The sequence below is a fragment of the Trichosurus vulpecula genome, chromosome 1, assembly GCF_011100635.1.
Source record: "Trichosurus vulpecula isolate mTriVul1 chromosome 1, mTriVul1.pri, whole genome shotgun sequence".
Taxonomy (NCBI): Eukaryota; Metazoa; Chordata; class Mammalia; order Diprotodontia; family Phalangeridae; genus Trichosurus; species Trichosurus vulpecula.
Window position 1 is genome coordinate 205,931,060 of NC_050573.1, and position 14,469 is coordinate 205,945,528.

Genomic DNA, 14,469 nt, shown 5'->3' on the forward strand with positions numbered 1-14,469 from the left:
CTTACAAAAAAGAAATTATGACATGGTGTAGAGTATTAATAATTTAAATTTATTCCAGGTGTCCCCAAATTCTTAGTGTAGTTCTAAGCATTAGTAACCCAAATTTGTGCTAAGACTTTTGGAACACCTTGTACAGTGTTTTAATCTTTGTAAAATACTTTCCTTACAACAAATCTGTGAGGTAATAATTATTGTAAGATTTTCTTTGTGTATGTATGGCTGTTTTCCTTTGTGTCTACAGTAGGTACCTTTCCTCTTCTTTACCCCTAACAGTCTAGCTTCTGACCTTCTCATTTCACTGAAACTATTCTGTCCAAAGTCATCAATGTTCTCTTAATTGACAAATCCAATGTTCTTTTCTCAGATTTCATTCGTATTGACCTCTCTGCAGCCTTTGACACTGTTGATCCCTCCTTCTTCCTAGGTACTCCTCTGTTACGGTAATTAGCGTGGGACTTTTTTGCTGTTCTCTTTTGGAATGCTAAGATCATCAAGTGCCTTTAATGAGTTTTGCCTTTGTTTGAATGGGGTAGGTAAAGTGGGACCCTTTTGTCTTTTGTTTTGGAGTGCTTCTCAGAACTGAGGTAATCAAGTATCTTTGATGAGTCTTGCTTTTCAAATGTAATGGCAAACAAAGTGGGAACCCTTTTGTTGTCTTTGCTTTGTAGTGCTTCTCAGAAACTAAAGCATTTGGGGAGTCATCGATTGGAAACAATATATATGATGTAGTGCTAGTGATTAAAGAACTTTCCCACACCCTAAATGCTCAGTAGGCCCTGAGCCCTCAGGGCCCTGAACAGAGTGTATGTGCTGGAAGGTTAGCAGTTCACCTTTGGGGGCACACTCACTGGAAGAGTGTTAGTGATTTGGCCAGACAAAACTCTGGGTAGCCATTGGAGCCCCCTCCAGCTTTGAAAACCCAGACGTTGGTGCCTCTCTCTCTGGTAACTATGTAATTCCCTGGTCAGACAGCTAGAGGCCTGTCTGTTGATTTCTGTGTGTGTTTTCTCTGTTTGTATAATATGTGCTTGTAATTTCTGTTTGTGTTTTCTCTGAAGTTCAGGGTGCTGGCTTTTTCCCCTGAACTAAGTGAATGATATATGTATGTTTAATTAAAGTAAGATTATTAACCCCTTAAAGTTGCTTTCCTTAGAAAAGCAGATCAAAGAATCTGTGCTAGCAGCCTTCCTGTGTGCTTTTGTTGTTGGTCTTTCACCTTCATAGCAGCAGCTAGCAACATTGTTGTTACACCCTCAGGGTCCTGTCCTGGGCCCTCTTCATTTCTCCCTCTCTACTACTTCACTTGGTGATCTCAACTCCCATAGATTTGATTACTATCTCTATGCTGATAGATCTCAAATCTATCTATCCTGCCCTAACCTATTTGTTGATTTCCCATATTGCATCTCCAACTGCCTTTTAAAAAATTTTTTTTGGAGGAGGGAAGGTCAAGGCTGTTGGGGTTAAGTGACTTGCACAAGGTCACACAACTAGTAAGTATCTCAAGTGCCTGAGGCTGTATTTGAACTCAGCTCCTCCTGACTCCAGGACTTGTGCTCTATTCAGTGTACCACCTAGCCACCCCCTCCAAATGCCTTTCAGTAGACATCTTAAACTTAACATGTACAAAAAAAGTACTAACCATTTCCCCCCCTAAACTCTCTCTAGCTCCTACCTTCTCTATTCCTGTAGAGGACAACATTAGCCTCCCGGTCCCTCAGGCTTGCAACCTAGGAGTCATCCTGGATTCTTTATTATCTCTCACTCTGCCCTCCCCCCCACTCCTGCCCCTTCCAGTCAGTTGTCAAAGCTTGTCAATTTCATTTTTGCAACATCTCTCCAACATTCCCTCTTCTTTGCTCTGACACTGTCAGCTCTCTGGTCCAGGCCCTTATCCCCTCATTCCTGCACTATTGCAATAGTTTGCTGATGGGTGTGCCTGCCTCAAATCTCTCTTCAAATCTATATTCACTTTCCACAATCATTTTCCTAAGTATAAGTCTAATCATATAAGCCCCACCACCCTCCTCACCCTCTAACAAACTCTAGTGGCTTCCTATTGCCTCCAGGATTAAATAAAAAATCCTCTGTTTGATGTTTCAAAGCTCTTTATAACTCAGCTCCCATCTACTTTTTCAATCTTCTTATACCTTATTCCCTACCATGTATTCATGAATCCAGGGGCACTGCCTCTGTATTGTTCTATGAGCTCGATACTCCATTACTCATCCCTGGGCATTTTCTCTGACTGTGCCCAATCCTAGAAGGCTTTTCCAGTTCTTGGCTTCCCTGTCTTCCTTTAAGTCCCAACTAAAATCACATCTTTTATTGGAAGTCTTCCTCTGAATCTTCTTAGTTCTAGTGCCTTCCCTCTGTTTAATATTCCCTTTTTATCCCATATATAACATATTTATACATTTTTGTTTCTCTTATTAGATTATTAGCTCCTTGAGGGCATGGACTATCTTGTGCCACTTTTTGTAGTGCTAGTGTATAGCGTAGTGTCTGGTTATATAATAGGTGTGTAATAAATGTTTATTGACTGAATGTACATATAACCTTTTTCAGATGCAGTTAGGTGGCTCAATGGATAGAGCACCTGGCCTGGCCTCATCTTCTTCCCAAGTTCAAATCTGGTATCAGACACTTACTAGCTGTGTGACCCTGGGCAAGTCATTTAAGTCTGGTTGCCTAAATTTCCTCCTCTGTAAAATGAGCTGGAGAAGGAAATGTTAAACCACTCTAATATCTTTGCCAAGAAAACCCCAAATGGTGTCATGAAGAGTCAGACATAACTGAAATGGCTGAACAACAGCAATAACTTCCTGTCTTCATCCTCTTTAGTTCTATTTCTCCTTTCTCAGACAGTTTTTAGTCCAAATGTGTTTACTTTAAAAAAAAAAAGGTGGCAAATGAATCTGTTTTTTTAAAACACTTTTACAATTAGGTTTGTTTTTTTTAATGCTTTTGGGCTGATCTGGCTTAATCATGTCTCATGGAGCTTTCTACAAATTTATTTTTTCCTCTACTGCTCCTAGCAACTCAATTTTTGGAATGCATAGTTTTATAGAACAACTTTTAAAAATAAGTTTCATTGATGTGTATGGTTTTTATTACAAGTGTTTATAGATTACCACCACTCTGTGAGAGGTCTCTTGTAAAAAGAAAACAATTAAGTAAAACTCATAATATTGTGACCTCATCTGAAAGTGTGTGTAACATCCCTCATCTGTAGTACCCCGCCACTTCTCAATTTAAAAAAAACTAAATTAACAGAAAATTTTCTCTCTCTTTTATTTTCCACAGTATTGAAAAAAAGAAAAACAAATTTCTTATAACTTATATGTATAGTCAAACAAAACAGATTTCCTCACTGGCTGTATATATAAACCATCTCGTGTACTCTAAAATTATCACCTTTCTGTTAGCAGGCTTGACAGTATGTTATATTATTAATATTTTGAAAGAAAGGATGGTCATTGCATCAATCAGAGTACTTAAAACTTTCAAAGTTCTTCATCTTTACAACATTGCTATGGCATAAACAGCTCTCCTGGAGTCAGGAGGACCTGAGTTCAAGTTCTAGCCTCAGACACATAGTAGCTAAATGGTCCTAGGCAAGTTGCTTAACAATCTGTTTTCTTCAGTTTCCTCAGCTATAAAATGGGGATAATAACAGAATTTACTTTGCAGTTGATGTTGTAAAGATTAAATGAGATATTTGTAAAGTTCTTAACACAGTGCTTGGTACGTATTAGACACCTTACGAATGCTTATTACTTTCTTCATTCTTGGTTCTACTCATTTCATTTTTCATCTTCAAAATTAATCATTTTTATAATGTTGCTTTTAAAGTATAATTGTTATTTTGGTTCTGTTTACATTTCTCTGCATTAGTTCATACAAGTCTTTCCAGGTTTCTCTGAAATTGTTCTTTTGTCATTTCTTATGAAATAACAGCATTCTGTTACATTCAGGTACAATAATTTATTTATCCATTTCCCAATTGATGGACTCCGCCTTAGTTTCTAGCTCTTTTTTTTTAACCACAAAAGAACTGCTTATTTTTTTTGTAAATGTGGGTCCTTTTCTTTTTTCCTTGAACTCTTTGGGGTATAGGCTGTTAACAAATTACCCTCAGGTACAAAAAGGATCTGAAATGAAACAGAGTCTGATATACCAATTCAAAGCATTTATCGTCTGAGAAAAGGCTTGGAGGGGAAAGAAGATCCTATAAGGGAGCAGAGAGGCAGAGAGAATTCTAAGCTGCTCAGACGAGAGTGGAAAAAGGGTGAGACAGTGGCTTTCAGGTGGGGAGTGGGTGGGGGGAAGAGGAGGTGAGAAGACATCTTGTAGATACAGTAATTCAGGCAGCAGGATATTTAGAAACTTCTAGGCAAGGTCTTCAGTTTGCAGTTTGTGCTCAAAGCTGTCCTTGAGCTGATCAAGGCTGGTTTTGTGATTTCTGGCAGCTACAGGAATCTCCAAATTTGGCTAGAGTTCACTTTGCAAAGGATCACTGATGTGCCAACCAACTCTGAGCCTCAGAAATCCTTCTAATTGGTTGGTTGTTGTATAACTCCATTGTCTTGCTTCCCTATGAAGAAAAGAAGTTCTACCCTATAGTATAGTCATCTCAGAGCCCCATGTTAACAAGACCTATTAGTAGTATTACTAGGTCAGGGTATGCACAATCTAATCATTTTTGTAGCATAGTTCCAAATTGCTTTCCAGAATGGCTTCACCAATCAAAACTCCACCAAAAGTGCATTAGTGTTCCTATTATCCTGTAGCTCCTCCAACATTTGTAATTTTCCATTTTTTGTGTATTTTGCCAAAGTTGGTTATGAGACTGCAATAGCAATTTAGATTTGAAGATCTTTCCCATCCAATAATAGGCCATGTGACTTGCTTATATCACAGGAAGTCTAAGTCACATGTGTTAGGAGGAGCTTCCTGACAGGAAAAGGAAGTTGTGTCACAGGAAATGCTGAGGAAGAGCCATTATGGCTGTTAATAGCCATCATGATAGTTAGAGCTGAGGTAAAGAAAGTTGACCTGTGATAGCTGTACTGTGAGTTTTGTGAGAAGACCCCAACAGGGAGTCAGAGAGGTTTTGGGATGGCGAGACTTCATGCTGTGATATTAATTTTAAGTTCCTTGCTGTTATGATAAAGTGCACCTACTGGTTGTGGGATCACATTGCCTGGTTATGGGATATGGTTATCTGGTGTCTGAATAAATGTTTTACTTCTTCTACCTTCTATGTGGATATACTTTGTGATACAAAACTACATAGGCATATTCATGATTATCGTTTATGTTGTGTTTATTGCCTTGCTGTTACAGAGATGGAACCTCAGAGTTGCTTTAATTTGCCTTTCTCTGTTAGTGATTTGGAGCATTCAAAAAAAAATATGGCTATTGATAGCTGAATTTCTTCCTTTGAAAACTGTTTTGAACTTTAAAAACAGTGCAATTGTTATGGAATCCTGGATATGGAAGGATGAGGATCTAGCAAAGGAGACTAAGAACAAGCAGTCAGATAGGTAGGAAGGGAACCTAGGGAGAGAGAGATGTCTTGAAATCCTAGAAAGGACAATATCTAGGAGGAGAGAGTGATCAACAGTGTCAAAGCCTTCAGAAGGGTCAAGGAGAATTAGGATTGAGAAAAGGCCACTGGATTTGGTGACTGGTAACATACATCAAAAGATTTACCAATTTAAAAGTAATACATGTTGCAAACCTTATAAACCTACAAACTTTTAAGTGCTGTTATTATTAGAAGGTATAGTTACTGAGCTGCTATTTAAACTATTTTTGCCTCTGCCTGGTCAAAACCGTGACTCAACATTGTAGATTTTCCTGTCAAGCAAATGTCAAAATCTAGAAAGGCAACTTACAGAGAACAGGCCCAATCATCCCACAGAGAACATCCCTGAAAACCTTTTGAGTTTTTTGCCCCTGGAGGCAGGACCTGTTAAATAAATCCACGTATAATTTTAAGTCTGGTAATTGAGTTATGTTGCATGATATTGCTCTCTACTTTCTCCTCCAGAAGAAAGGGCATTGTGAGTGCCTCAGAGCTCCAAGAGAAAAACTGATCCCTACACAGCTGAAACCAGTCTTTTCTGGCCAGACACTTCTTTTCCTCATGCTGAAGCAAATTGCTGTCGGGAATCATAAATACCTTCAAGAAAGTAGCTAGGTACCATCAACAAAAAAAAAAGGAGAAAGAGAAAAGAAACAGATAAACCATTCAATAAGCATTTTCTAAGTGCACTATGTGCCAGGCACTGGAGATAAAAAGACAAAAATGAAACAGTTCTTGCCCTCAAGGAACTTACATTTTGTAGGGAGAGACATGTGTACATGCATAAGGACATAGAAAAATAGAAAAAGATATATAAAGTACACTTTTGGGGTAAAGGGTCCTAGCAGCAGGGAATCAAGAAAGGTTCCTTTAGGGAAGTGGCACTTGAGCTGAGTTTTTAAGGAAAAAAGGGATGCTAAGAGGCAGAGGTGAGGAAGGAGTACATACAGGTATGGAGAGCAGGCAGTGCAAAGACTCTAAGAAGGAAGATGGAATGTTATGGTCAGGAAAAGCAGAAAGGTGAGTTTAGCTGGCCTGTAGAATATGTGAAGGGCAATAACGTATAAGAAAATTAGGAAGGTAGATTGGGGACATGGGAGATTATATTTGATCCCGGAGACAAATGAAAAAAGAAAGGAAGAGTGATAAAGCAAAATTTAAGAACACGAAAGAACAAACAGAAAAACATATACATAGCCCCAAACCCAATATGGTCATTAGGAGCACAAAGAAAGCAGCATCTTCTCTGCACTTATTGCTGTTCTTTGCAGAAATAGTTTTCAATTCGTATACATTTGCTGTATGTTATAAAATAATGGATTATTAGAACTGTCAGTGACATTTACTCCTTGTCCTCATTCTATTAGTGGGGAAACTGAGTCATAGAGTGATTTTTTTTTTTTTACCATTGACCATATGTAGCAACAATTCGGCTAGCGGATATTGTGGGGTGGGGTATAAGATACAACAAAACCAGCAACAAGAGCTGCCAGCACAAGTTCTTTTGATCTGCTTTACTAAGGAAAGCAATGGTAAGTGGTTAACAATCTTACTGTAATCCAACATACAAATATCATTCACTTAGTTCAGGAGGAAAAGCCAGCAACCTGAACTTCGGAGCAAATACAAACAAACATACACAATATAAACAGACCAAATCACAATTCATGGTTACCAGGAAAGTATCAAACATCTGGGCTCACGAGCTGGCTTGCCCAGAGTCTCCACATCAACACTCCTCCAGGAGTGAGAGCCCCAAACAACCAGCTCTGTTCTCTCTTTTTATACCATCCTTAGCCGTCATCTGATCGACCAAAACTTAGGCACATACTATTGGCTCTTAGCAACTCCCATTAGGGTCCTGGGAGCTTCCTGCCTCTCTCAAACTAGCGAACTAGTTTGCTAACCAGCCTGGGCTTTGCACCTAGTAAGACTCATAGACACTTAATTAATTTAGCATTCTAAAACAGTAAAAAAGTCCCACCTTAATTACCCATACACCATGCAGCAAGGTAGTTGTAAACCCAGGTCTGAGTACAGGTCTCCTGGCTCTCAAATCAGCACTTTCCAAAGTAATACGTTGGACTTTCAGACAGTTTGTCTTCCTATAGCTCTTGGGTTTAGTGTTAACTTTCTCTACTTGTGATTTGTTTTTCTTTTTAGGTGGAGAGACCCCGCTGGTCACTACAATCTGAACCTTTGAGGGGTTGCCTATATCTGTCTCTTTGGATATTTATCATAGTTCCAGGGTCTGAGTCCTCAGTTTTGTAGTTTTAGAAAATCGGATTTATCCGTTCACCTAGGGATGATCAGGTTCTCAGGAAATGATTCATAGTTACCAAACTCAGATGTTTGATAACTAATTAAATTATCCTGAGAAACACATTGGGACCAAAACTGGTGCTAGGCACAGACAAGGCAGCTTAGCCCAAGCTGGGCACATATTAGATGCTTGTTTGTTGACTGACTGTTCCTGACAAGGTATAGTCCTGACTGGGTAGGTCTCTTTGTGAGAACAAAGGCCACAGTTCTTGAGGAATGTAAAATTAGAGCAAAGGAAGCTAGATGTTCTCCAGGAATATTTTTTTAAAAAGTTGGAGTAGCTTGATTTTCCATAGTTAGATCATACGTCTGACTAAAGCACCAGTATCAATTGCCTAGAATTAGAATCCTTTCTATCTTGGACAGCAACAGAAATGCAATGATAAATGACTAACTCTACAGCTCTCCTTTTCCTATGCACATTTGTTGAGACCTTTTCTAGTTTTCATCATCAATCACTAAAATCTTCAGTGTTATAACTGGTGTGTCTTAGGAAATTTTAGGAAGACCCTTGAGGCTTATCAACAACACTTTTAAGGCTACCGTTATTCTGGGGAAAGTGCCATTCTCTCTATTTATGTTATCTTTTGTCATTATATTCAATAGTATGTAAGATCCTTGAGGGAAGACTTTTTATTTGGTCTTTTGTATACCCTGCATCTAGCATAGTTCCTGGCATATAGTGGGTACTTAATAAATGTTGACTGATTAAGAGTAGTTAGTGTGACTTTTGCGGACTTGCTCCCATTCTAGGAGTAAGCCCTACCCGAATTCTACTGTTCCTAGCGCAATGAACACAGTTCTTTGCAAGGTTAGCTCCAGGCTGCTACAAGCAAACATTGAATTTATTTACCTCACTTCAGCAACCAAATAAAGAACATCATTTACCTTTATCATCTCAAAACTAGAAATAAGACTGTTGTCCAAGCAGATCCAAGCAGTCCTAGCCTTTCAACAGCTGGGAATTATGGGCATAGCCACAGAGTAGCTGGCTCATGTGTTTCCTCATCAATAAAATGAAGGGGTTCAAATGGATGTTCTCCAAAGCCAAATATGTCTGAGGAAAGTTGTGCCCTGAAATAATCATCTCAATTCCTTCATCTTCATGGATGACGCTGGCATCCAGGAAATCCCTAAAAGTATTTTCACAATACTTCAAGAACCATCTTAGAAACCTCAAAACATTATGGTCAGTTCCCGAAGGGAAAATCTGACAGATATATTCCTCTTTTTCATCTGGGTGACTCAATATGAAAAATGATGCTGAGTAACAACTTTGCTTTTATATTTCTTTCTTTTTTTTTTTTTGCTTTTTGGCAGGGCAATTGGGGTTAAGTGACTTGCCCAAGGTCACACAGCTAGGACGAGTGTCAAGTGTCTGAGGCTGGATTTGAACTCAGGTCCTCCTGACTCCAGGTCCGGTGCTCTACTCACTGCGCCACCTAGCTGCCCCCTGAGAATCAACCACAATGATTCTTTTTTTTTTGTTTGTTTTTTTGGCAGGGCAATTGGGGTTAAGTGACTTGCCCAAGGTCACACAGCTAGTACATGTGTCAAGTGTCTGAGGCTGGATTTGAACTCAGGTCCTCCTGACTCCAGGGCCAATGCTCTACTCACTGCGCCACCTAGCTGCCTTTCCCTTTCATTTAAAATAGTTAGGTTATTACTACTTGTCTTAGAAATCCTACAAATTTTCCTTTGCTAAAGTCAATGTTAGGCACATAGTCCTTTTATACTCCTCTGTCCAGTACTTATTCTTATGCTGTTATAGATCCCTAGAGTATGTGCTTGCCTCCACTTCCCTCTTTGTCTCCTTCCTCTCTCTCACTCCCCAAATGAAACTTTACTTAAAGAGAAATGGTGGTGTATTTTTGGTGTCAGGATCTGCGCTCAAGTCCTATCTCAGATATTACCATCTGTGATTCTAGAAAAGTCATTTTAACTTTTCTGTGCCTTATAATAATAGCACATACCTTAGAATGTTATTGTGAACATCATGCACACTGTATCAGTCAGGACTTATATGTGTCATTTGACTTCCATTTCAGTATTCTTTCCATTACACCATGTTAGTGCAATGGAAGGAGCAGTTAGAAGCCTCAGTATACTCCCATCTCCCCAGTCACACAGCCACTATCAGGTACAGATGCTCATCACCTTTTTTCCTTTACCACTTCAATAGCCATGTGATTGATCTTCTTGCCTCAAGGCTTTACTCTGTGCAGTCCATCTTCCACTCAGCTGCCATAGTGATCTTCCCAAAATGTAGATCTGTTCATATCATCCCTCCTCTTCGTTCTCTCCTCAATCAATCTTAGTGACTCAATTACCTCTGGGAATCTCCTTTGACTTTTGAAGTTATTCACCACCTAGTTCCTTCTACCTTTCTGTTTTTTTTTTTTTTTAATACTTGAAAACCTTCCTTTTACTCTGATGTATTGAAATTGGCCTTTTGCTGTTTCTTGCACAGGACCCCGAGCTCCACCCTCCATCTCCCATTCTGTGACTTTCCCCCATGTCTGGAATGCTCTGCCTTCTCACTGCTCACTCCTTTTAAAACATGTTTCTTCAAGACTCATTTCAAATCTCACTTTCTACAAGGGACCTTTCTCAGTCCCCTGTTCCCTAGCCCTACCCTCTCGGTTTCTTTCTTCTGAGAAAATAATAGCAGATATAGCTATTAATAAATAAATAAAAGCTAGATATAGTATTAATAAACAATAGCTTGATATAGCTATAAATAAATAAATAATTAATATAGCTTGGTGTATTAATAAATAAATAATAATAAACAGTAGCTTAATATACATTTTAAGGTTTGCAGAGTGCTTTCCACTTATCATCTCATTTTATCCTCATAATAACTTTGTGAGATAGATGTTATTATTAGCTCCATTTTAAAGATGAAGAAATTGATTCTGAGAAAGATTAAGTGACTTACCTAGGGTCACACTGCTAGTAAATTAAAGGTAAGACTTGAACTTGGGTCTTTCTGATTTCTTACCTCCCATGTATTTACATTGTGTATGTATTTTATGCACATATTTGTTGGCATACTGTTTTCCTATTAGAATGTGAGGTCCTTGACAATAGGAATGAGGTTTTTGCCTTTTATTGTATCCCCAGAGCTTAGCACAGTGTCTTGACACATAGTAAGCTCTTAATAAATGCTTCTTGACTGACTGACTGACTGATAGGTATTCTGAAAACCAAGGAGATTCACACAAAGCTGCTGATAGAAAAGGGATCTCTCCCTAGAGGGAAGCAAAGGAAAGAGAGAATGTCAAAAAGAAGTAAAACAGAAAAAGAATTGAAGGTCCAGTCCATTACTCCCTTACTTTTCAATAATCTTTGCATTAGCTGTAATCAGAATCCATAAAAGCCCCTTCTGCTGCCTCCTCCTGGTACGGTGAGGATCTGTACTCTCAGGGCCTGGGCCCATGGAGCATGTGCTTTGGTAGGTTTTACTTCGTTGGCAAAGCTTTGCATGTGGGTTCAGTGAAAAGATGCATGCATACCCCTGAGGACCAGTCTAGCTGAGGTCAATGAGCTTAATCATCCATTTGGCTACAGGGTGATGATGCTGCTTTTGGCTTTAGCTTCTGAGGACCATCTTCTAAGTCAGTGCTTCTTAAGCATTTTAGGTTCATATACTCCTCTGGTAGGCTAGTGAAGCCTATGGACTCCTCAGAATCATGTTTTTGAATACATAAGATACAGAAGCTTACAAAGGAAACCAATTATGTTGAAATATTATATAATGTGTGTGTGTGTGTGTGTGTTTGTGTGTATAATGTTTCTATATCTTAGGTTAAGAACCCATGTTCTAAGTCATAAAAGGGCTGTGATCTGAAGAGTGGAAGGAGTATTTACACTGACCAAATCCTTGAGCATTGACCAAAAAAAGTATTTAAGTATTATAACCAAGGTAAAAACCTACAAAGTATATATTTTCAGCTTTAATAGCTTAAAACTGCACTGAGACTTTTGGGACATGCTGAATATACACCTTGTCTTGGTCCTGCCTCCAACAACTTCAAACTGACTGTCCAGAAAAGGGACATGTGGTTCTGTGCTGGTCTTTTCTTTCAAACGTGCTTCAAGTTTTCTTCCTGAGCTCTAACTGGAAACTCACAGACCAGTGAAGGGGATCAGGCCAGAGAGGAGTTTGAATTTCATCGTGTATCAGATGTGGCCATTGAGTTGATTGTGCTTCACTGTTTCCCTCTCTTTTGAGGATGTTTTGCCAGAGGCAGCAATTTTTAAGAGAAATACCATGCAATTTTGTTGGTTTATTTCTTTATATTTTTCTACTTCATGGATTCTGGACTATTAAAAGAATATCTAATCAATAGAGAAATTCAGAGAGATCCATTTCTCTCCCCCTTCAAATTTTCCCATGTGCATTTGATAGGCACCTATCATGTGCCAGGTACAATGTTTGGTAGTGAAGACCCACAGGCTATAGTAGGGAAACAGCTCCAGCCCTAGAGGATCATGCAGCTACTGGCTGCCTGAGTTACTTTGGATAAGTATCTTAGCCTCTCAGGATTAATTAGCTATAAAAATTAAAGTGTTGAATTAGTTCTTCTTCTGGTTCTACGATTCTATGAACACAACAAACCCAAGACATTAAAAAACCCAAAGCACCATAAAAAAGTTTTAAGTAGGGAGGGAGGCAATGAGGAGGAGGGTGTTGATGAACTTACTGTGGAATGCAGAAGAACTTTTTGCTGACCTAGCATGTTCTGTTCCCTGTCAGGTAGTACAAGTCAGCTGGAAGTTAATCTCAATCCAAATGATCTCCTGGGTTGCATCCCAGTCAGAATTCCTGGGTTGAAAATCCAATAGATATATTCCTCTTCTTAATCTGTGAAGAAGCAATGCCAAAAATGATGTCAGATAACAGTGCTGTTTTTATTCATTCCAATAGAAATAAGTTTCTTTCTATTGGAATAAGACACTTTTAATGCCTGTATTTCCTCTAATGCCCTTTGAGCTTGATATAATAATCCAAGCTTTCACCTAAGCACAAATGAAGTGATAGCAGCTCGTAGATAGGAAGACCTAGAATGACCAAATCTCAGAGTGAGAACGGATTCTACACATTGTAATGAGTATATACACAATGGATGCATATACAGACATAAGTTATACATTAGGCCTGGAGTTAGCAAGTTGTGAATTCAAATTTAGCTTCAGCTGCTTACTAGTTATATGATCCTGGGCAAGTCACTTAACCTCTGTTCGCCTCAATTTCCTCTTCTGTAAAAGGGGGATAATGATAGTATTTACCTCCCAGGGTTGTTGTAAGGATCAGATGAAATAATGATTGTAAAGCATTTAGCACAATGCCTGACACAGAGTAAACACTATATCAATGTTGGCTATTATCATCATGATGATAGTTAGTATGTACACACATATGTATTTTCAGTTCAGTCATTTTTCAATCGTGTCTGACTTTTGGACCTCATTTGGGATTTTCTTGGCATCGATACTGTAGTTTCTTTCTCCAGTTCATTTTACAGATGAGGAAACTGAGGCAAGTGAGGATAAGTGACTTGTCCAAAGTCACATAACTGGTAAGTGTCTGAGGCCAGATTTGAATTCAGGAAGCCTGACTCCAAGGCTTGGCACTTTATTCACCATACCGTCTAGCTGCCCACATATATTTGCATTGATGCAAATATACATATGCACTTGTATAAAGGAATACATGAACATTCACTTTTGCTGTAGCTGTAGAAATTGCAATGTAATTTGAACCTTCAGCCTAGTTTTCTGAGAGTACAAGTCTAGACTCATTAAAGGGGGATGGATCGCTGAAGCAAGTTCTATCTTTTCATAAATGACAGACACAAGTTCAGTCATATCAGATCGATAGCAATTTCATATTTCAGGACAGGAATTGCTCAGATTTTCTCATTGACTTGACAGAATGCAGAAAGCCATTGTATCTGCCATTAATACCACTAGCTTATGACCAAGCATGGTGCCTGAGGGTCAAATCCCTTCTCTGCCATAGTACATTGGGAACGCTGAACTAACATTAACCAGAGAAAATGTGAAGGTTCCATTCAATAAAACTAAATTGTTTCCACTCTTCTTTATGGCTAGCTATAGATTTTCAGCTAGTAACCTACGCTCAACTGCAGCACAGAAAAGTGAAAATAGCTCCAGATAGGAAAACAAGGAGGGCTAGGGAGCTTCCATGTGTATGCATAAAGCCCCGGTTTAATCATGGCTGATACTTGAGACTTTTCTAAGTTTAGGTTGGGGAAACTGTTCAAGAAAATGTTCTAGGCTATAAAAGAGAGTAATGCCTGGGAGGTGGTAGAGATATAAGAGGGATTCATGTTAGAAACCTGGCATTCCTTTCATTTGTTTTTACACTAAAGTTAATCACAATTTTTTTCCTCTAATACCCTTTGAGGTTGAAGTAAATAACCCAAAGCTTTCGCTCAAGCTCAAATGAACTGCCAGCAGCTTGTATATAGGAAGATGTAGAATGACCAAATCTCAGAGTGGGAATGGATTCTACATATTGTCTA